Source organism: Hippopotamus amphibius, chromosome 3, assembly GCF_030028045.1.
Source record: "Hippopotamus amphibius kiboko isolate mHipAmp2 chromosome 3, mHipAmp2.hap2, whole genome shotgun sequence".
In the NCBI taxonomy this organism is placed as follows: domain Eukaryota; kingdom Metazoa; phylum Chordata; class Mammalia; order Artiodactyla; family Hippopotamidae; genus Hippopotamus; species Hippopotamus amphibius.
This window is the reverse complement of record NC_080188.1, coordinates 46,312,940-46,338,098: the sequence shown is the minus strand read 5'-3', so window position 1 is coordinate 46,338,098 and position 25,159 is coordinate 46,312,940.

Below are 25,159 nucleotides of genomic sequence, written 5' to 3'. Positions count from 1 at the left end.
TTGAGCCCTGCTCCAGGAAGATCCCACATGCTGCAGAGCAACTAAGCCTGTGCACCACAACTATGGAACCTGTGCTTTAGAGCCCGTGAGCCACAACTACTGAGCCCACGTGCTGCAACTATTGAAGCCCATGCGCCTAGAGCCCATGCTCTGCAACAGGAGAAGACACTGCAGTGAGAAGCCTGTGCACCGCAAAGAAGAGTAGCCCCCTCTCGCCCCAACTAGAGAAAGCCCCTGTGCAGCAATGAAGACCCAATACAGCCAATAAATAAATAAATAAATAAATTAAAAAATACATTAAGTCTAATTTGCTACACCTAGGATTTCAATTAGTGTCCTATGGAACCCACATGAGACACTCTTGAAAAGGTTCAAACAATCATCCCTGTTCCAGGGTGAGCTTGTCATGACATCCTTATTATTAGGTGAATTTTTAAGTTGTGAACCATGGCTTGACCCAGGAGACAGCACTTATTGGTTTTTGTTTTTCCTTACCTCAATGACTGCTCTTTCTCAGCGTTGGTTGAGTTTTCCCAGCACCTGCTGGTGGGTCCCAGGACTCAAACCTTGGTCTTCTCAGTACCTAGGTCATTCATTCTCATGACTTTAAACAACATCAATTGAATAATAATTTCTAAGTCTGTATTTGCAATTTTGATTCCCTGAGCTTCAGATTCATATATCTGTCTACTGGGTATCTCTACTTGAATTCAGAATAGGCATTCCACATTTAATTCGTCCAAAATTGAGATCTTAATTTAGTCTCCCCAAAAGCTTATCCCCTTGACTCATGTATCTCAGCATATGGGTAACTCAATTCATCTATTATCTCAGTACCCTAAAATCATTTTTTTTACTTGTATTTTTGTCTCCCTCTGGGTCCACATCAGCAAACCTATTGGCTACACTTCCAAAATGTATTTGGTATCCAAGACTGGATTTCAGTAGACTGTTCTATCCCCCATGCGTACTTTTCACCACTTTGGTTGCTATTACCCCCAACACAGCCACTGCTATTTACTGTATGAATTCCTTACTGGATCTTCTGTTCCTGACTTCCCTGCAATATATTCTCAGCAGAGCAGCCAGAGTGATACTATTAAAACATGTCTGGTCATAGTAAGACCCTTCAAAATTTTGCAACTCACTTGAAGAGGAGTAAAATCCATGCTCCTACCACGTGTCTGCCTGGGCTGCCATAACAAACTACCAAAGGCCTGCTGACTAAAGCAACAAAAATTTACTTTCTCGTAGTTCTGAAAGATGGAGGTCTTGGTGGGGGGCAGCATCGTTAGTCTCTGGTGAGAATCCTCTTTCTGGTTTGCAGGTGGCCACCCATTTCACAGTGTATTCACATGGCAGAGAGAAAAAACAAGCTCCCTGGTGTCTCTCCTGATAAGGGCACTAATCTATCTAACCCTAATTACCTCCCAAAGGCCCCACCTTCTAATATCATCACATTGGGGGTTAGAACCTGAGCATACGGATTTGGGGGGACACACACATTCAGTCCATAACACGGCATATAAGACCCTTCACAATCTGGACCTTGACCTTATTTCCTACTTTTTTTTTTTTTTTTTTTCACTTATTTAGATCTAACCATCTCTGTATCTTTGCTCTTCCTTGAACCTACCCAGGCATGATCCCATCTTGGGGTCTTTGCACTGGCTATTTTCTTTTCCTCATTTGGCCAAAATGTTCATCCCCTTACTTTATTCAGGTATTTGCTTAACTGTCCATTCATCAGAGATGACTTCTCTTAGCCAAAGTGCACCAGGAACACACATCTGCCTCTTCTCAATGTTGGGATTCTGGGCTTGTTGCAGTGGGAGAGGCAGCACGCTGTGGTGAGCCGTATGGTGTACCAGGGAGAGGGTGTTGGGAGAAGCTTGTCATAAGGCTCAAGTTTGTACTAGATAATTTAGGGGAGGAGTCAGTGAAGCATGGCTTTGCTCTGAGGCTGTCAGAAAGTGAGGGCCATTCCATAATTGGGCAGCTTAACCATTTTAACTAACAGTATGAAGTGTGGCTAAAGCTGTAATTGCAAAGAGTCAGCAAGAATTAGCTATCACTCATATTAGCTTGACGAGGGGGATATTTAGTTGTTTTTGTAATTTGCACAGTCTTCTTGTTTTTATCTGTGTTCAGACATGATTACTATTTGGTCTTGTTTTGCTCTTGCTCTAATAGAATTACAACAGTGGTCTTGTCTGGTTTTAGTTTTCTGTAAAATTGTTTATGTTCGGCAGGAAGACACTGACCATTTCCAGGCTGATAGCAGTAAGGGCCTTTTTATCATCATCCTTAACCGAAAATACAACTTCTCATTGTTTCTCTCCCCTTATATTACTTTCTTTTTATTTGTTATTTTTCTTCATAGCACATGTCACTCACCACCATTGTACAGCAAACATTATTTGTCCATTATCTGTATTCTTCTACACGTAAATTCCCATGAGAGTATTTGGATTCACTTGTTTTATCCTCAGCACCTTTTTATTCTCCCGGAATATAATAGATGTTCAATATGGATTTGCTGAATATATTTGCTCAATAACTATAATTTTCACAAACACACATTAAAAACAAATCAATTTATAAGACATCCAAAAGATGAACAAATATCATCTTCACAGTGTATGAAATTAAATATAATTCAGATGTAAATAAAAGTACAATGAACAGATGGTTACCAAATGACATATAGTAATGACTGCTGTATTACTATAAATCATGGTGTGACTTTTACAACAATCTTCAAGTATTTGACTGTCTTTCACACAAAGTAGAACTAGCTTTTTTCTTTCATCTCTGCAAGAAAAATTGGGATTCACATAGATATAAGAGTAAATCCACAATTAAGTAGGCTGCTAAAGATATACTAGTTAATACATATGAATGAATGATTATATAGCTTTTAAGAAGAAAATCAGAGGTACTAATTTGATAATATACATTCATATATTTTTTCATAGCTGTACAATAAAGTTTTCTTTGAATAATTCTCATAAGTAAGTGTAAGGTAAGAAACTTACTTTTATGAATTACACACATACCCTGTTTAAGGCCATATTACTTTGCTAATATGCGGCTTATCTTTAAAACGATGTACTGTGTACACATGTGAGTACTCATCCACTATGTGTGCATCCGCATTCCTTGCTCACCACTCAGCGAGCTGATTACTAGCACAGCAAGCAGAACTGAAAACCTCCTACACGTGTGCCAGCCGGTGAATGCTCAGGTGTGCTGTCTGGAGGTGGCTGGGTCAGCATGCCCTCAGTTATGAAATTAGTTTTGGTTAAAATTTCTGAAGCCAAAGCTTCCTGAAATATTTCCCATTTATTTCTATTTTCCTCTTGAGATCTCATTATTATTTCCCTTTTGGGGAAACAGGTCATATTGACCTGTTGTAAAAATTGAAAGCACAAGATTGTTAGCATTTGAGGAAGTGAAAAAAATAAAGCTTCTATACTTCTAAGTTCTGTGTCTCTATGATCTGAGTTAATGGAAGAATCAATATATCAGATCAGCCAAATCCAATAATAATAATATACTAGCCATCACCTATCGCCACTGTGTATCTGCTAATGTGCTAAATGCTTTATGCTCATTGTTTCCTTTAATTCTCACAACACTGAGATTCACAATTCTCATTCTAGAGAAAAAAAAAAACAGAGGATGAGAGATATTAAATTTCACCCTGTAATTAGCAAAGTGGCATATAAACTGTGGTAGACAGAACAACAACTCCTCCAAGAAGTCTGAGTTCTAGTCTTCAGAACCTGTCAATATGTTACTTTATATGGCAAAAGGGACTTCACAGATAAGATTAAGTTAAGGTTTTTGAGAGGGGAAGATTATCCTAAATCATAAGGGTCTTTATAAAAGGGAGGCAGGAGCATCAGAGTCAGGGAATTTAAGTGGTGACAGAAACAGAGGTTGGAATGATGTGCTTTGAAGGTGAAGGAAGAAGCCATGAGACAAATAAAGGTGGTCTCTAAGAGCTGGAAAAGGCAAGGAACAGATTTTCCTTTAGGGCCCCCAGCAGGAACACAACCTAGTGACACCTGGATTTTAGCCTTGTAGACCCATTTCAGACTTCTGGCCTCTGGAACTAAAAGATAGTAAATTTGAATTGTTTTATACAGCTAAGTTTGTGGTAATTTGTTATAGCAGCAATAGGAAACCAAGACATAAATTAAGGTCTGCCTAACTCCTCTGCTATACTGCCATATGATAAGATGTATATTTTGGCTGAGTCACTAACTGGTTGGTTATATCAGGCAAATTAAGTTGAGGGACAGCAATAATCCCCCTCTAGTTATTATAGGTCATATTTCTTCTGCATATTTGGAAATTACTTCATGAAACATGATCTCTGTTTCGATTGTTTATGTTGAGGAGGTGTATTCTTTCAATGAGTTGCTCCAGATGAAGTTATTTGTGTGCTCTGTCCAAAATATATTGTTAATTTATTTAAGGATGTGTAATAAGCAATTTTAATATTGTATTCAGTCATCTGTTTGTATTTATTATGTAACTGCTTAATCTGCTAGTTTTAACACACATGTTGATTTATCCACTCAAGTTAATCTCTTTGTGCATACATTTTGAAAAGTATGAAGGTGAAAATTCAGCTATAGTTAATGCATCATCAAAATAGAATTATAAACCAGGATAATTGTAACTGTCTTTATCAGCAATCTTCCTTTAGCAGGTATCTCATTATGGGATTAACATTTTTTCCTCCAAATGCCAGTTTCTTTGGTAAGGTGATCTGAGGTGAATCACCTGTCTTTAAGGGAGAGAATTACAGTATGTTATTTCTCTTCCACATCAATAAATGAAGTTTGACATAGGTGGAAACTTTCTGAAGGAAGATGATAAATGTCCCATGCTGGGAATGCCTTCTTTCACTCACCAAATATTTACTGAGTCTCTACTAAGTGTTGTAGGAGTTGAGATCACACTCCTAGTCAAACTAGACAGAGTGGGGTTTACTTTCAAGTGTTCAAGATAAAAAATAACAGTAACATAAGAATCAGAAGAAGTTCCATGAAGAAACAGTAGTAAAATTGAAAGTGAATATGTTGTGAGACCAATATTTGGTTCCGGCATCCAGAACAGAAGAAAAAGTGGAGAAATAATTATCTCAAGGTTAACTCACTTAATTATGAATGAATCAGCAAATTCCCTGTGAAAAGAACATCTTCATCAGGATGTAATCTTCATCAGGATGTAATCTCCATGAGGTCAAAGATTTGCCTAATTTTATCCACTGCTGCATCCCTAATGTTTAGAAGAATATTTATTGAATAAGTGAATGGATGCATGCATGAATGAACTTTTAACATATGAAAGGGAATTTACTGATTTTACATATTCATCTACTCTTCTTCCTTATTGCAGATATGTGATATGTCATTTGGAAGGAGCCCAAAGATCTTGGATGATTTTACTTACTCCCATCTTATTTTCAGGGAGAGGGGAAAAATTATTACATAGGACTGTCAGAGAGATTGTAGGCCTCCAATAGAGGATATTCCCAAGAATTTTTCTACAATAGACACTTTCCCATTTATTGTCTATGTTTACTCCAGACTCTGATTCTTTCTGTACATTATTAGTCTCATTCTATCCTTATGCAGACAGGCTTTCTCCAGGTGTCTGTCATGGATTTGGTTGATATCTTGCACAGAGTAGGTATACTTTACGTCTAGAAAGGGGGAAACCTTTGAATGAAGGAAATCTCTATACTCTGGAGAAAAAAAGTCATGGCTACAGAGAGCTGTAGGATTATATCATTTCTGCTCAGTGATCCCAGATTGTGCATAAAATGCCTGTGTACCAAAGTGCCTATCCCTGGGACAGACCGTGTACTCATGCCCACATGAAGTTGGGAAGGCAGACACCATTCCCAGAGAAAAGGATACTGTTACCTGAAGAGGTGGGAATAGGATACTGGAAAGAAGTTGCTAACTCCCTTCTGTAGTCTCTCTGCTCAGTTGAACTCATGGGCAAGGATCATACCTGCCCTCAAGTGTTTGGGAAAAGGTTGCTCATTTTTCACCTTGGTGCTTTTCAAAATACAATTCCATGAAGATGGGTTTCCACTCTTCCCTCAATAGCTGGAACAGTGCATGGTACATGGCAGCTAGAAAAGTTGGCTGACTGAATGCGGAGGAAATTACTAAAAGATATTGTACGTAAAAAATAAAGTAAACCAAGAGAGAGAAAGACAAAAAATCTGAGAAACAAAGGATCTAGTATAGGATGGAGAGGATAGAAATTCCCAATATGAGAGTAAAGCAGCAGGCCTTGAGTTAACCAACTTAGACTGGGGCAGATCAGAAGGCTTGGAGAGACTATAAGAAGATAGAATTTGTAGACTACAATGTATGTAATGTTTGAATACATAGAAAGGAGATTTTCATAGTCAGAAGAGAGTTTGGATAAAAACAGTGATAAATACACAGAAAAACTGACAAAGGAAGTTAGCAAGGATACCCTGGGGATTCCAAAGAACTTGAAAATAAAAAGACATTAAAGAAAGAAAAGGTGCTCAAGATATATGAAATGGCTCCACTGTCAATAACTTTGCATCACCATAACAAAGTAAATAATAAATGGTGATTTATGCAAACTTTTAAATAACCACATTAAGAGGACAGAGGCATGAGTGTATCCATGTATATGGTGGGACTGCAGGTAGGGTGTGAGAAAGCACTAAATTATTATCATGCACAGCTAAAAGCCAATATGCAGGGCTTAATATTAAAAAATCAAAAAGTATCAATGTAAGCACATCATCTAATGATATGGAAATAAATACAAAAATAGTTAAACAAGATGAAAAGGATTGTCTCTTTGACATAAGAAACATGATTGGGGGAAGAGGAAGCAAGCCTTATATAACTATGTGACCGTCTAACTATGTGCATTCACTTTAATAAAAACTATTAAAAATATCTATAATATCCTTTTGCATGTGTTGGCAGCCTTTGATACTAAAATATTAACTGATAATTTCCTACTCTTCTTTTTGTCCTGTCTCCTTTCTCCCACACAGAACAAAAACTCTTCTACTTTGTAAGGTAAGGGTCCTAGAAACCTCTCAAGCCTTTCTTCACCAAATGAATGACTACCGAATGATAAGTTTCAGGTAGTAGGACAGCTAGTGAGGAGACAGTTTGAGGCCCTTCTCGGTGCTCCTCCAAACATTCCTCAAGGCTTACCACCTGCCTGAGCTACTTCTAGTAAGGTCGACTTCCCCAGAGACCTGTAGAAGGGTGGATAATTTTGAGATTGATTCTGCTTTGGATACTTCATTCCAAAAGTCTTGTGTAGCCCAGAAGTCTTGGGATGTTAAAGCAGCCATTTCCAGTCTGTGTCTTGTTACTCATCTCCAGTCAGGCTTGATAAGATCCCGGTAGTGAGGAAATGTTGTCTGGACTCTTTCTTACCAAGTGTGCTTAGAACAACTGGTCACCCAAATTCTTATCTGTTGAGAAAGGATAAAGTAGAAAATCCATCTGAGAAATGGCAGGTGTACGTGGAAATGTCTTTGTTGTTTCTGAGAGCATGGAGTTTTCCTGTTTGTATATCTTAGTATATTATTTTACTATTGCTGCTGGGACAAATCTCCACAGACTTAGTGTTTAAAATAATACAAATTTGTTAACAGTATATTAATAGTTCTGGAGGTCATATATCTGACATGGGTCTTGCTGGGCTAAATCAAGTTATCAAGAAGGCATATTCATTTCTAGAGACTCTAAGGGTTTACTTACTCATTCAGGTTGTCATCAGAATTTAGCTCCATTTGCTTTGTAGCTGTTGAGGGCCATCCCTAGATTCTAGAAGATTCTCACATTCCTTGGCTCATGGCCCTATTCCTCTACCTACAAATCCAGCAATGACAGGTTAAGTACCTTTCATGTAGCACCTCTCCTTAATTCTCCCTCTGTCCTCTGACTCTTCTTTGCCATCTCTCTCTCTCTGACAACGGCCAGGAAAGATTCTTTACTTTTAAGGACTCCTATGTTTACACTGGGCCCACCCAGATAATCCAGGAAAATCTTTCCATCTAAAGGTTCTAAATGTTAATCATATCTGCAAAGTCCCTTTTGCTATGTAAAATAGCTCATTCACAGGTTCTATGGATTAGGAGAGAGACATGTTTGGGGGCAGTTATTCTCCCTGCCATACTCAGTTTGGGGCAGAATTTAGAAGATGAGAAGAATGAAGGAGGAGAGGAAATATAGCTGCTGCTGCAGCAGTACATGTGTGTCTGTGTGTGTGTAATGCATGCAGCTGTGTGTTTATGTCTATGTGTGTGTTTTAATGCATGCAGGTGTGTGTGTGTACAAACACATGCATATGTATAGGCTGTGATTATGAACAGATAACTACCGTTTTAAAACTTGCAATCATGTGAACAAAAGCTTTAATAACACTATGTTGATTATTAACATTGTGTTGATGTTGCAAAGGATAGCCTCCTTTCCCTCATTCTTTCTCCTTCAAATTCGTTGGACTCCAATTCACAGTGCAGGCATGGCGATATTAATCACAGGCCATTCTGGCTGAGTCGAAGTGTGAAGAAAATATCTTTACTCCTACTTCTAGATGCAAAAGTTCTAAATTAAGACTATTAAATGGGCCACTTTCTCTGAGTTGAATTTTCTGTGGAGGGAAAAGGTTCAATGAATTTAACTGGTTGTTTAGTGGAGTGAGGAATATTAAACTGCTAACTCCATGGAGTTGTAGCCTTTCTATACAGCTTTGGAAGGTGTCTTGAATATAAAATAAAACTTTACTATGCTAGATTGCCACTGCTTCAAAGTCTAAGATTATTTGAATAGGTACTACGTAAAACTGTATCCATGTGGTTATAGTTGGGTCTTGTTAAGCAACTAAATATTTTAAACAAGATTTTAAGAAAATATGTAATTGAAGAAAGTGTCTTATCTTTCACTCAAGTAAGTAGCTTAAAAATACAGTTGATACAAACAAGCAATACTCACTCCTGGTTTCTATATATAGAATTAATTAAAGTACATGTATATAAAATATATTTAATAACAATTTTGTTCTTAATTTTAAAATTTCACTTTATGGCTTTCCAAAACCTTTAGCATAGTCACCTTTATGAACATTACCTCAAAAAGGTTATACAATAATTTGACGGGGCTACTATTCTTTTCTTGCATAGGTTGCAATTACTGAGCCTTTCATGAATATGCATCCAACAGGGGAAATTTTTTCAACATCAATTGCCTTCATGCATAGGACCCTAGAAATTATTGTATACATTCACTAAAGTTTTATTGACAGACTGTTATTTATGAGACAGGGAATCATAAAAATCAGACCAAGTTTCCACTTTATACTTTTTAGAAGTTCATCACCTATGAGAGAATTCTAAGTCCTTATGCTAATTTTAATATAAAAAGCATGACATTTTGCTTTAATGTTTTCTTTTGCTGATTAAAAAAGTGAATCAAATGGCCAACAGGCACATGAAAAGTTGCTCAATATAACTAATTATTAGAGAAATGCAAATCAAAATTACACTGAGGTATCACTTCACACAGTCTGAATGACCATCATTAAAAGTCTACAAATAATAAATGCTGGAGAGGGTGTGAAGAAAAAGGAACATTCCTACAATTCGGTGGGAATAAAAATTGGTGCAGCCACTATGGAGAACAGTATGGAGGTTCCTTAAAAAACTAAAATTTGAGTTATCATATGACCCAGCAATCCCATTCCTGGACATAATATTCAGAGAAAACTCTAATTCAAAAAGTTGCATGCACCCCAATGTTCATAGGAGCACTATTGACAATAGCCAAGACATGGAAGCAAACTAAATGTCCATCTATAGAAGAAAGGGGAAATAAGATGTGGTATGTGTGTATATATATATATATGTATATAATTGAATATCAGTCATAAAAAAGAATGAAATAATGCCATTTACAGAACATGGATGGACTTAGAGATTATCATATTAAGTGAAGTGAGACAGACAAATATTATATGATATCACATATATAGAATATAAAAGAAGATGATACAAATGAACTTATTTGCAAAACAGACATAGACTCACAGACATAGAAAACAAACTTGTGGTTACCAAAGGGGAAAGGTAAGGGAGGATAAATTAAGATTTGGGGATTAACAGATACACACTACTATATATAAAATAGATAAACAACAAGGACCCACTGTATAGCACAGGGAACTATATTTAATATCTTATAATAACCCATGATGGAAAAGAATCTGAAAAAGAATATATATGTATGTGTGTATAAATATATATATGTTAATCACCTTGCTGTACACCTAAACTAACAGAACATTGTAAATCAACTATACTTCAATTTCAAAAATGTACTTTTGTAGAAACAGACTAACTCATTTTAAATTTTATATGGAAAAACAGACTGGTTTCCATGAGTACTTTTTAAGATGTTCATCACCAAGAAATAATTCCTTATGACAATTTTAATATAAAAAGCATTTTTAATGTTTTCTTTTGATTAAAAAAATCTTTTGACAATCTTGAAAAGGGAAAACAAGGGTAGAGAAGCTAGATTACATGATTTCAAGATTTACCAATCTATAGATACAAGACAGTGTGGTAGTGGTATAGACATACGGATTAATGAAATGGAATAGAGTCCAGAAATAAACCCAAATGCATATGGTCAGTTGATTTTTTTTTAATTTTATTTATTTATTTATTATTTTTGGGGGGATACCCCAAGTTCAATCATCTGTTTTTATACACATATCCCCGTATTCCCTCCTTCCCTCGACACCGCCCCCCCCACTGGTCAGTTGATTTTTAATAAAGGTACTAAGTCATTCAAATAAAGGAAAAAATAATATTTTCAACAAATGTTACTAGAACAACTGTATATCTGTATAAATAAAATGAATGTTAAACTTTGCTTCATACCATATTAAAAAAGTAACTTGCAATAGATCATAGACCTAAATGTAAGAGCAAAGATGAAAAAACTTCTAGAAAAAAGTATTTAACCTAGACATTTACTCAAGAGAAACATTTGTACATTCAAAGACTTGTTTGTAAATGTTTATAATCACATTATGCATAATAGCCAAATCATAACCTCACACCATAAACTTTAAAAAAGTGACCATGATTCAATAAAATTTTTTAAAAATTAAAAGAATAAAAAGTGATCATGAAAAGTAGAAGCCTTGAAAACTCTGGTGTGGTATAGCGGGAGACGGCCCTCAACTTCACCTGTATCTTCAATCAACTGACAGATTCATGAGAATTCTCATGAATGCTTTCTACATGTAAAAAAGTGAACTGTGGTGTAAGTGGGAAGATCTGGGAAAACTTAAGGAAAAACCTTTAAAGGGAAGAATGGCTGCCAAAATTTACCATCTTATAGGTCTGCTGAACTAGGTTAGATGAGAAAAAATTCTACAGGGAAGAATTGCACTTATGGTAGAGCGGGCCCTGGCACTTGACAGCCCTCTGGTTCTCAAAGACAAAACCACAGCCAAGTCCTCTAAGAGGGAGTGTCTTAACGTACAGCCAAGTTCTTTCCATTTTCCACTCTTACTCTCTCTCTGAACACTGGCTAGAAATCAACTCTCTGTCCTTATATCGAAGTTCATTAAAGATAAAATAATTGAACAAGTGGTGTGTAGAATGTCAAGGAGAAGTCATTCAAACTATATGAGAGACAAGAGATGGTGTGTACAGCACTGCCTAATTTAAGCATGAGACAGATACAAAGAAATGGCATGGCAACTAAACAAAATAAAGGAGAAGCCATTAGGTATAAAAATATCATGAGTCCTGTAAAGTAAGAAAACATAACTACAGAAGAAAAGCTTGTCCCTGAGTACTTTGTGTTGTAGAGGAAAATAACAAGAATATAATTAAATAAAACAACTTTTAAAATCTGAAACAATAGAAGGATGTTAGAAAAATCAATTCCAAACTGAGGAGAAATATCTAAATATAATAGAAACAGCAAGTAATATATTAGACATGGTTGACAGACAAATAAATGGCTTGATTCAAAACCTTGAGATAATTATAGCTAATATAGAAGGACAGATAGAGATTGAAGAGATCATTTTATTTTTTCCTTCCTCCCTCCCTCCCTTCCATCTGGCGGTGTCTGGAGGTTGAATAGGAGTTGTGAGAGGCCACCCCTGTCTATTCCTTAACTTAATGGGAAAGTATTTCACCATTTCTCAAATTTTTCTGCGATGAGGTTCCCAGACCTCAGTGTCCAGCTGCACTTGGCATATATAAAGCTATGTGATACTCAGAGATATTTAGAATAAACCATTTTTTTCAAGTTCCCTTTCTGATCATCCCATATATTTCAGATCTTATAGGCCTTCCTTTGTAAATGGGATATAAGACAGAAATTACTGCCAGTGATTTGCAGAAAAACTCAAATAGTTTCTTTAACTGTTTGTAAGCTTATCTAAGATGAATACATCCACAGATAAATTATCTGATTCTTATTTTATTCATTAGAAATCACAGGTGAGCCATTCTATTTTCCCCCTCCCCTCATGAACACTGGATCTTTATAAGTCTTCAAATAGCTAGACTTTCAATATGTTCTCATAAAGATTTTAAAATTCTATCCCTTTTCACTTCCTGATCATTGAGGGTGTGTAAGCATGGGACTGAAACATTTTATACAAGGATGTATGCAGTGGTAGATTGTTCCAAGGGCTGTTGAGACCACACCATCTGTGACTATCTAGTTGGTGAAGAAGATTGGAGCCATGTTTAGGAATACATTTATGCTGCTGACTTATGCAAGGAGTTCTAGTTCAGTCGCTTTGTGTTTTGGGATTTTGCTATTGATATCTCTGTCCTAGGTCCTGAAGAGTGGATGTGGTGGTTCTTTTATTGCTGTAGGATGAGACAGGCCACACATGTTTTACAGTTATCTATTTATTGTCTGAAGAAATAGACAACTGTTACTTTATCTTCTAAGGCTAAAGCTAAGACAACTGTTACTTTATCTTCTAAGGCTAAAGCTAATAAATATTTCTTTCTTTTTCTCCTCTCCATTTCCCAGTTGCTCTGAAAATAGAAATAACTGTTAATTACTTCTTTTAAATTATTTCATGTATCATTTATTTTATCCACCTGCCACAACTGATACAATCATGACTGCTCAATTTTTTCCCTCTTAACCAGATCTACTCTATCTGAATATCCAGAATAAGGTGGATAGTAATGTACTCTTTATCCTTCCCTGCTCATAAATGATTTCAATAATTATTGAAATCAAAGTACTTAACCCAAATGATGTGTATATCTATAAATTCTCATGCATTTATTAATTTCTTTCTTCCTTCTTTCAACCTATATATATGTGGAAAACCTACTATCTATATTGGTTAGATACTATTATTTAGTGTTGGAGAAGAAATAATCATAATGATGATAATAATAATAAACCCTTCAAAATTGTATAATTAGAATGGGAGACAGAAACATAACAAAATAAAGAAAAAGAATGGTTGTAAGTGTTGTGACAGCACTAGGAAAAATGTGCTATGGATGTAAAGGAATAAAAGATGAGAGATTCTGTTTAACATGGAGTCAAACAAAATACCTGTTAAACAGAAGAAAGAGGGAAGTGTTCCCAGATGTTTGTAAGTTTCCAAAATGTGCAGGATCATACACTTCACTAAGAGTAAGAAACATAGCCATACTCTTAACTGCATCTGACTTTAAATTAAATGGAATCTCCTGACACTTGTCCTTTGCAAAGTAACACAGGAAAGTAACATAGACAAGAGAGCACTTTTTACTTATTTATTAGCTGTGTTGAGTGTTCATTGCTGCGTGTGTGCTTTCTCTAGTTGTGGGTGAGTGGGAACTATTCTTCATTGTGGTGCACGGGCTTCTCATTGCGGTGGCTTCTCTTGTTGCAGAGCACAGGCTCTAGGTGCACGGGTTTCAATAGTTGCAGCACATGGCTCAGTAGTTGTGGCTCACGGGCTCTGGAGCACAGGTTTAGTAGTTGTGATGTACAGGCTTAGTTGCTCCGTGGCATGTGGGATCTTCCTGGACCAGGGACTGAACCTGTGTCCCCTGCATCGGCAGGGGGATTCTTAACCAATGTGCCACAAGGGAAGTCCCGAGAACACGTTTTAAACACAGGGATCAGTGCAACCTAGGACCTGAGCATCCCTGGAGTTAGAGCCCTGAGAGCTGTGAAATTTCGCAAGAAATAATAGGCTTCTGTTATAGACTTCAAGTCTTATAGTATCATCATCATGATTAAACAAAATCAATATACCTTTATCATCATAGCACATTGCATACATAGATACTATTAAGATACTATACTTTTTGTTCTAAAAAATAACATGCACATGAATATTACAGAGGTGTCCAAACATGAAATGGACACAAATATAGATCCAAGATTACATATGTAGCAAAGGGAAATCTCAGCTTGTTTGCTCAGTTAAGTGAATGGAAAAAATCTGAAACTTTATTTAGAGAAAAGGCAACTCTTTCTTTCCTAGGAAAGACACTATAATCTGAAAGTCGCCACCATAGATCAGTAAAAGCACCGGTACACTTACCCAGTCCCATAATATTGATAAAAGGTAGTTGGAGGATCATTAAGAATTGTATGCCTTGATTGGTTGATTGATTGATTGACTTAAAACAATGTCTTGAAAATTATGAGATGTATAGAACTGGACTAAAACTCAGTTTAACCATACAGCAATTTTACTTAAACTTTACTTAGCAATGGTTTCTACCACCTGGAAAGAGTCTCAGTGCTGAGTTGCGTTGTCTGTTGACTGTGATAACATTAGATTCTCTTCGAAGGGTTACTCTCACTACCAGGAAAGAACATGATTACACTCATGGTCAGAACGTACAGTACCTTGGTAATGTGAACATCCCTAATTTCTTGTTCAAACAAAGGTGCTATGTGGTTTGTCTGAAGTCTTTTCTCATGACTATCTGTTCTCACAGGACAGGTGAAGGAAATGATTCCTTCTTATTAATAGTGCTCTTCAATTCCAAAAACGTATGTTTCTTAGCAAGTAGGAACATTTCGGGTGTTGATACATTTTGACTTTTATTGTTTACAAACATGCACTCATGGGAAAAACATAACATTTCAGAAAGAAATGCAAAATTGCTTACTCTTCCACTCCCTCATTCCAACAAATCTTCAGAGGTAAACACAACAGTTTTTTATGTTGCCACTCAGTTATTTTCAATTTATATATATGTATACATCCATACCTTTCTTTTCTTTTTTTTTAAGCTCTTTATTGGAATATAATTGCTTTACACTTTTGTACAAGCTTTTGAGGTACACCAAAGTGAATCAGCTGTATTTATATATATATGCCCATATCCCCTACCTCCTGCGACTCCCTCCTACCCTCCCTGTCCTGGCCCTCTAAGGCATCACCCATCATCAAGTTGATCTCCCTTTGTTATACAGCAACTTCCCACTAGCTATCTATTTTACAGTTGCTAGTGTATATATGTCTATGCCACTCTCTCACTTTGTCCCAGCTTCCCCTTCACCCCCTACCCCATGTCCTCAAGTCCATTCTCTACATCTGCATCTTTATTCTTGCCCTGTTACTGGGTTCATCAGTACCATTTTTTTTTTTTTAGATTCCGTATATATGAGTTACCATACAGTATTTGTTTTTCTCTTTCTGGCTTACTTCACTCTGTATGACAGACTCTAGGTCTATCCACCTCATTACATATAGCTCCATTTCATTCCTTTTTATAGCTGAGTAATATTCCATTGTATATACATGTCACATCTTCTTTACCCATTCATCTCTTGATGGACATTTAGGTTGCTTCCATGTCCTGGCTATTGTAAATAGTGCTGCAATGAACATTATGGTACATGTTTCTTTTTGGATTATGGTTTTCTCTGGATATATGCCCAGGAGTGGGATTACTGGATCATATGGCAGGTCTATTTTTAATTTTTTAAGGAACCTCCAAACTGCTTTGCATAGTGGCTGTATCAACTTACATTCCCACCAACAGTGCAGGAGAGTTCCTTTTTCTCCACACCTTCTCCAACATTTATTGTTTCTAGATTTTTTGATGATGGCCATTCTGATTGGTATGAGGTGACACCTCATTGTGGCTTTGGCTTGCATTTCTCTAATGATTAGTGATGTTGAGCATCTTTTAATGTGTTTGTTGGCCATCTGTATGTCTTCTTTGGAGAAATGTCTATTTCTTCTGCCCATTTGTGGATTGGGTTATTTGTTTTTTTTGGTATTAAGCTGAATGAGCTGCTTGTATATTTTGGAGATGAATCCTTTGTCTGTTGCTTTGTTGGCAAGTATTTTCTCCCATTCTGAGGGTTGTCTTCTTATCTTGTTTATGGTTTCTTTCACTGTGCAAAAGCTTTTAAGTTTCATTAGGTCCCATTCATTTATTCTTGATTTTATTTCCATGATTCTAGGAGGTGGGTCAAAAAGGATCTTGCTTTGATGTATGTCATAGAGTGTTCTGCTTATGTTTTCCTCTAAGAGTTTTATAGTGTCTGGCCTTACATTTAGGTCTTTAATCCATTTGGAGTTTATTTTTGTGTATGGTGTTAGGAAGTGTTCTAATTTCATTCTCTTACATGTAGCTGTCCAATTTTCCCAGCACTACTTATTGAAGAGGCTGTCTTTTTTCCATTGTATACTCGTGCCTCCTTTGTCAAAGATAAGGTACCCGTATGTGCTTGGGTTTACCTCTAGGTTCTCTATTCTGTTCCATTGATCTTCCTTTCTATTTTTGTGCCAGTACCATACTGTCTTGATCACTGTGGCCTTGTAGTACAGTTTGAAGTCAGGGAGCCTAATTCCAACAACTCCATCTTTCCTTCTCAAGATTGCTTTGGCTATTTGGGGTCTTTTGCATTTCCATACAAATTGTAAGATTTCTTGTTCTAGTTCTGTGAAAAGTGCAGTAGGTAATTTGATTGGGATTGCATTGAATCTGTACAGTGCTTTAAGTAGTACAGTCATTTTCACAATGCTGATTCTTCCAGTTGAAGAACATGGTATGTCCCTCCATCTGTTTGTGTCGTCTTTGATTTCTTTCAACAGTGTCTTATAGTTTTCTGCATACAGGTCTTTTGCCTCCTTAGGCAGGTTTATTCCTAGGTATTTTATTCTTTTTGTTGCAATGGTAAATGAGAGAGTTTCCTTAATTTCTCTTTCTGCTTTTTTGTTGTTAGTGTATAGGAATGCAAGAGATTTCTGTGCATTAATTTTGTATCCTGCTACTTTACTAAATTCATAGATTAGTGCTAGCAGTCTTCTGGTAGAGTCTCTAGGGTTTTCTATATATAATATCATGTCATCTGCAAAGAGTGACAATTTTACTTCTTCTTTTCCAATTTGTATTCCTTTTATTTCATTTTCTTCTCTGATTGCTGTGGCTAAAACTTCCAAAACTATGTTGAATAATAATGGTGAGAGTGGGCACCCTTGTCTTGTTCCTGTTCTTAGAGGGAATGCTTTCAGTTTTTCACCACTTAGAATGATGTTGGCTGTTGGTCTCTCATATATGGCTTTTATTCTATTGAGGTAATTTCCTTCTATGCCCATTTTCTGGAGAGTTTTTATCATAAATGGGTGTTGAATTTTGTCAAAAGCTTTTCCTGCATCTATGGAGATTATCATATGGTTTTTATCCTTCAATTTGTTGATATGATATATCATATTGATTTGTATATATTGAAGAATCCTTGCATCCCAGGGATAAACCCCACTTGATCATGGTGTATGATCTTTTTAATGTGCTGTTGGATTCTGTTAGCTAGTATTTTGTTGAGGATTTTTACACCTATATTCATCAGTGATATTGGTCTGTAGTTTTCTTTTTTTGTGACATCTTTGCCTGGTTTTGGTATCAGGGTGATGGTGGCCTTGTAGAATGAGTTTGGGAGTGTTCCTCCTTACACTATATTTTGGGAGAGTGTGAAGATAGGTGTTAGCTCTTCTCTAAATGTTTGATCGAATTCACCTGTGAAACCATCTGGCCCTGGGCTTTTGTGTGTTGGGAGATTTTTAATCACAGTTTCAATTTCCATACTGGTGATTGGTCTGTTCATATTTTCTATTTATTCCTGGTTCAGTCTTGGAAGATTGTATTTTTCTAAGAATTTATCCATTTCTTCCAGGTTATCCAATTGATTGGCATATAGTTGCTTGTAGTAGTCTCTCATGATGTTTTGTATTTCTGAGGTGTCTGTTGTGACTTCTCCTTTTTCATTTTTAATTCTGTTGATTTGCGTCTTCTCCCTTTTTTTCCTGATGGGTCTGGCTAATGGCTTATCAATTTTTTTTATCTTCTCAGAACCAGCTTTTAGTTTCATTGATCTTTGCTATCGTTTCCTTCATTTCTTTTTCATTTATTTCTGCTCTGATCTTTTTGATTTCTTTCCTTCTCACTTTGGGATATTTTTGTTCTTCTTTCTCTAATTGTTTTAGGTGTAAGGTTAGGTTGTTAATTCGATATTTTTCTTGTTTCTTAAAGTAGGACTGTATTGCTATAAATTCCCTCTTAGAACTGCTTTTGCTGCATCCCATAGGTTTTGGGCTGTTGTGTTTTCATTGTCGTTTGTTTCTAGATATTTTTTGATTTCCTCTTTGATTTCTTTAGTGATTTCTTGGTTGTTTAATAGTGTATTGTTTAGCCTCCATATGTTTGTATTTTTTGCAGTTTTTTTCCTGTAATTGATATCTAGTCTCATGGCATTGTGGTCAGAGAAGATGCTTGATATGATTTCAATTTTTTTTTAATTTACCAAAGCTTGAATTGTGACCCAAGATGTGATCTACCCTGGAGAATGTTCCATGTGCACTTGAGAGGAAGGTGTATTCTGTAGTTTCTGGATGGAATGCCCTATTAATATCAATTAAGTTGAGATGGTCTAATGTGTCATTTAAAGCTTCTGTGTCCTTATTTCTTTTCTGTTTGGATGATCTGTCCATTAATGTAAGTGGGGTGTTAAAGTATCCTACTATTATTGTGTTCCTGTTGATTTCCCCTTTTATGGCTGTTAGCGCTTGCCTTATGTATTGAGGTGCTCCTATGTTGCATGCATAGATATTTACAATTGTTATATGTTCTTCTTGGATGGATCCCTTGATCATTATGTAGTGTCCTTCCTTGTCTCTTGTAATAGCTTTTACTTTCAAGTCTAATTTGTCTGATATGATTATTGCTACTCCAGCTTTCTTTTGACTTCCATTTGCATGGAATATCTTTTTCCATCCCTTTACTTTCAGTCTATATGTGTTCCTTGTTCTCAAGTGGATTTCTTGTAGGCAGCATATAGGAGGGTCTTGTTTTTGTATGCATTCAGCCAGTCTGTGTCTTTTGGTTGGAGCATTTAATCCATTTACATTTAAGGTGATTATTGACATGTGTGTTCCTATTATCATTTTTCTTAATTGTTTTGTGTTTGTTTTTGTAGGTTTTTTCCCTCTCTTGTGTTTCCTTCTTAGAAAAGTTCCTTAAGCAATTGTTGTAAGGCTGGTTTGGTGGTGCTGAATTCTCTTCACTTTTGCTTGTCTGGAAAGCTTTTGATTTCTCCCTCAAATCTGAATGAGATTCTTGCTGGATAGAGTATTCTTGGCTGTAGGTTTTTCTCTTTCAGGACTTTCAGTATATCCTGCCACTCCCTTCTGGCCTACAGAGTTTCTGTAGAGAGGTCAGCTGTTATCCTTATGGGTTTTCCCTTATATGTTATTTGTTACTTTTCTCTTGCTGCTTTTAATATTTTTTCTTTGTGTTTTTCATTAGTTTGATTAATATGTGCCTCAGTGTAATTCTCCTTGGGTTTATTCTGTATGGGACTCTCTGTGCTTCATGGACTTGATCAACTATTTCCTTTCCCATGTTGGGGAAGTTTTCCACTATAACCTCGTGAAATATTTTCTCAGACCCTTTCTTTTTTTCTTCTTCTGGGATGCCTATGATTCGAATGTTGGTGCGGTTAATGTTGTCACCAAGGTCTCTGAGACTGTCTTCTTTCTTTTTATTCTTTTTTCTCTTTCCTGCTCTGTGGCAGTTATTTCCCCCATTCTATCTTCCAACTCATTTATTCGTTCTTCTGCCTCAGTTATTCTGCTGGTTATACCATCTGGAGCATTTTTAATTTAAGTTATTTTGTTGTACATTACTGTTTGCTCTTTAGTTCTTCTGAGTCCTTCTTAATTGTTTCTTGTATTTTCTCTATTTTGTTATCGAGATTTTGGATCATCCTTACTATCATTACTCTGAATTCTTTTGCAGGGAATTTTCCTATTTCCTCTTCATTTATTTCTTTTTGTGGGTTTTTTTCCTGCTCCTTTTCCTGCATGGTGTTCCTTTGTTTTCTCATTTTGTCTAATTTATAGGATTTTCTGTCTCCTTTCCCTATGCTGCCTAGTAGTAATTCCTCTTGTTTCTGCCTCTGCCCCCTGTGGTGGGGTTTGTCCAGTGTCTTGAGTAGGCTTCCTGGTGGTAGGGTCTGGTGTCTGATTTCCGATATGTGGCTCTGTGTCTTTTCTCTCTGATGCACAGGGCCATGTCAGGTGGTATGTTTTAGGGTATCTGTGAGGTTAATATGGCTTTAGGTAGTCTGTGTGCTGATGGGTGGATTTGTGTTCCTGTCTTGTTTGTAGTTTGGTGTGAGGTATCCAGCACTGGCAGTTGCAGACAGTTGGACGAAGCTGGGTCTTAGACTCTGATACAGGGCTCTGTGAGAGTTCTCTGCAGTTAATCTTCCCCGTGTCTGAGGCCTCTCTAGTAGTCTAGCATCCTGGATTCAGTACTCCCTCTCCAGAGCCTCCTACTTGACTTCTGATGGAGTAAGTCCAGACTTCAGAGGTTGCTTGTCCTGGTAATAAAGGGGTTTAAAGAAGACTGTCCAAGTGCCAGACTAATGGCAGAGTGTTATTTCAAACAAATACCAGTTATGTCGGGATCTTTGCATTCCTTTCTGGTGTCCAAGGTCTTCTGCTGGTGTTCAGCTGGTTCTCTGTGGGAATTATTATATCTTTTGGTGTATTCCTGATGCATTTGTGGAGAGGGATGCATTCCACATCCTTCTTCTTTGCTGCCATCTTTCTTCTCCTGTACCTTCATTTTCTATTTAACACAGGTCACACTTCACTGTTTTGAGAATGCAAACTTTATCCTGATGAAGGGAAAGTAACAGCAAGTTCAGTATTTCATTGTCATTTAATCATTTCAGGATAAACTCAGAACTTTGAAGTTTTTTAAGCTCAGTTAAATTTTTAACCATCAAATCTGATATTGTCACTCCCTTAATTAACAGAGTAGGGACTCTAGAGCAAGCCTGGTTGGAAGCCTGGTCCCATTACTTTTTTTATTTACTGCTTTAGGCAAGTTACCTTAATGCTTTGTGCTCCTAATCTGAAACACAGGATATACTACTACCTGCTTTGAATTCTTGCTGTGCAACTGAGTTCATATCTCTAGTATGTGTCAAATAGATGTTGGCACATCCTAAACACTACATTTTATCCATAGTTATAACTACTGTTATGATTCAATGGCCTCATATTGCTTTAGGTCTTAAACCTGTAAAATGATTGCTAAGGTAATGCATGATCTGCGCTGCCTGTCTTACCAAACCACGCCCTGTTCACAAGTTTTTGAAATGGATCAGGCTTCTTCACCCCTTGGGTCTTTGCACCTGCAACTTCCCCTGTCCTCCCTTCGTTTTACACTACCCTACCCTTTCTATGGGTAGCTTTCACATCCTTATGTCTCAGTTAAGAAGTCACTTTTTGAAAAAAGTCTTGTATGGCTCTCAGACAAAGTCAGATCTCCTCTTACGAAAGTGGGCAACAATCACCTATTTATCACCCATAAACATGCATGACAGTGAAAGGAGGCAGTATTGGCTATTAGTCTAGGATGGTAGGCATACACGGGGATTGTTTAAGACCTACTGGGATGCACATACTTTCTGCCTATACTACATTGCTACAGCACATTTTACTTCTATATATAAATCTACAATTGTATGTAATTAATCATGCAAGTGTTTGTTAATGTTTTATTTTTCTGCCTGTCTGTCAGCTCAGTGTGGCTTATTCACCACTGTGTTGCCAGGTCCTAGCATAGTGCCTAGCACACTGTCCCCAAAATATTGTTGAATGAATGAGTGAGCAGTAGACTCTGTTGTACCAAAACCAAAGCAGGTTCCACATTGTGCCATTTCAGCCAGTCATAGATGCAGAAGACTGACCTTTCTCTTATTTGAAGAAATCATTAATTTAGCTTCCTTCTTCCTGGCCTTAATTAGGCCTTGGCCTGAGGCCTCCTTTGAAGAGGTAGCAAATTCACTGTTGTGTGATTCCAGTATAGGTCTGGAACTCTTGATGTTATGTCCTTAGCTTGACAGCTTTCCTATACTTTTGGTTTGCAAAGGTGTATCAGTGGGTACGAGTTTGAGGCCTCAAGTTAAGTGGCTGCTGTTATTTGTGTAATTATAGGGATCTGGGTGAAGACCAAGAAAATCTGGGGCTATACACACTTCAGTGAGTGGCTTGGGCAACATGCTTGTTCCTTTACAAATAACTGTAGCGTGGAAATTATAATTATTGAAATGGAACCACTACTCACATTATCTTGAGGTTTCTAACTGTACAATAGAAGTAATATTTAAATGGCCAAATATTTTTTAGAATGTCCATAAATGTGTTAATATTTAGAACTATAGGTAAAAACTACTATAGAAAATTTTCCAAAATTTATAGAATATATGCATTTATTGACTTGGTTCTTCTGCATTGCCAGAAGTAAGACATCAAAGTAGGTCATATTTCAATAATGGTAGTTCCCATGTTGGGATTCCTTGTAGATTACTGTGGAGGCCTTGTCTGACTCATTGGTTTAGGAGGATTAGGTGCGCGCTCCTCCTGGATCACATTCCATATAGCAACTAAACAGGAAATTGGACCAGTAAATGGAAACCATATAGAGACTGAAACATAAGCATACACACTTTAAACAACATTCTTTCTTTGCCTCTGGACTTCCCTGACTCACCTCGTTTGCATTACCTTCTTTGGAATGAATTTAGATGATAATTTTATTTAGGTTTCAGTGCAAGAATTTAATTTGTAGACCAGTTTTATTCCAGAATCATCCCTTTCACCACCATAGAATACTAAAGTGTTACCCTGAACACCCTTTGAAAAGTCTTAATTATTCCAGAGACATTCATATATATATATATCTTTCATTCATGCCATTGATTCCTTCATTTAGTCAGCATGATATTTACTAAGAATCCCCTCTTGGGTATAACGAATCAGTGAAATTTTAAAATGAGAGTCAGCAACTTAGGTTTTTTGGTTTTCATCCTTACTATAAAAGGCCAAAGTTGAAATCCATTTTCTCTCATACCCTACCTATGGTTTCTTCAATGTCACTCTAATGCCAAATTTCCTAGAGGAAAAAAAAAATTTTATGATCTCATTTCCTATTTCTTTGAGAAGTTCCAGGGTTCAAAATCATTTTCTGGTTTCCCATGACTTTTCATATTTCTAAGCTGTCACCTCTAGTTTATGTAAGGTTGTATAAAACAATACTCTTAGGGTCGCCTGTCCCCAGTACAATCTTATCCAGTTATATTTCCTTACCATTTGTTCTTCTTATTTGTGATCTAAATATGAAACATCTCACAAAATCATGAACTGACAAGTAATTGTTTATAGTGATTGTTAAGATTTCTCCTTTGAAATAATAACAAAAGGTGATACATATTTTGTAATAAAGGGAGGTGTTTTTTTCTTCATATTCAAAATGATCTTAATAACAATTAATCACTTAGCTGGAGAACAGATTTTTTTCACTGAATACAGTTGGAATATTTCTGCTGAATTCATGCTGTGACTCTATGATGACAAAATATCCAGCCAATTTGTTAGAAAAAATAAACTGGTTCATTAAAGTCATCTCTAATTTTGTCTTTTTTTTCTAGCCATGCTTAGCTGGCTTTAAAATGTCTCCATTTGAAGAATGTAAGAAGTATATCTGCTTCGTTTTTGCCTCCATAGTTAAAGCTAAGCATGAGGAAAAAATGAGGTTGGAGGTGGGTTGAAAAGGAAAACAAAAGGAAGGAAAAATAAAAGTAAAACTGAGTTTTCTTCTCACTAATTCTATAGGCACATTCAACTTTTAAATTCATTAAGTGAAGCTTTTTAGCCTCTTGATTTTTGTATATTTTATAGAATACTTCCAATAGTCAAATGCAGATCCAGTTTTCATCTCCATTAAAATACAAGATTTTGGTAAAATTATCACCATTCTGTTTGTTTTTAAAGTAATCAATTACAAGAAAACCAAATGCAGAATATATGTGTATTTTCTATTTCTTCTCCCAAACAATTATTTCTCTATAATCTCTGGAACTGATAATTTATTTCATCCAACTTCAACTTGTATAAAATCTAGCAGCAGAAAATCCAGAAGTTATGTTTGTAATAAATTTGGTGGTAAGAATAGCTAGTTTTCCTGGGTAAGTAAGAGACAAGATTATTTTAGGGGAGTGTTATTGCTAAGGATACACTGCCTTCAGCAATTGTCACATAGTTTGCTACCGTATCAAACTGTAAGCATTTACAGAGGAATAATCCTTCTCAATTCCGCTTGAATCCTCAAAGTCTGACATTGTTTGGGAACTCCTTTCCAAAGTGGTCCTGTCAGGCTAAAACTTCCCAGTAGGTTTTAACCAGAGTGTAGGTATAAACTATAAGACTGTGAAGAGCTATCTATTAATACAGGTCAAGCAGGTGTATTGAAATCATTCTGGATTTCTTTCTTAAGCTTATGATGGTAATACAATAGTGTTTAATTTTTTTAATGATTTTTGTAAAAATTTGCAATCCTTATGAATGAGTACACTAAGGGAGTGTGTCAAAATGCACAACGGTTGAAAGCATGCCCTTTAGGGTTCCACGGACTGGGGCTGGCTCTGTCTTGGCATCATCACCTACCAGCTGTGTGTCCTGAAGCAAGTTTCTGGCTTGCTGAGCTTCTGTGTTTTCGTTTGTCCTAAGGCACAGTGAAATACATGCTAGA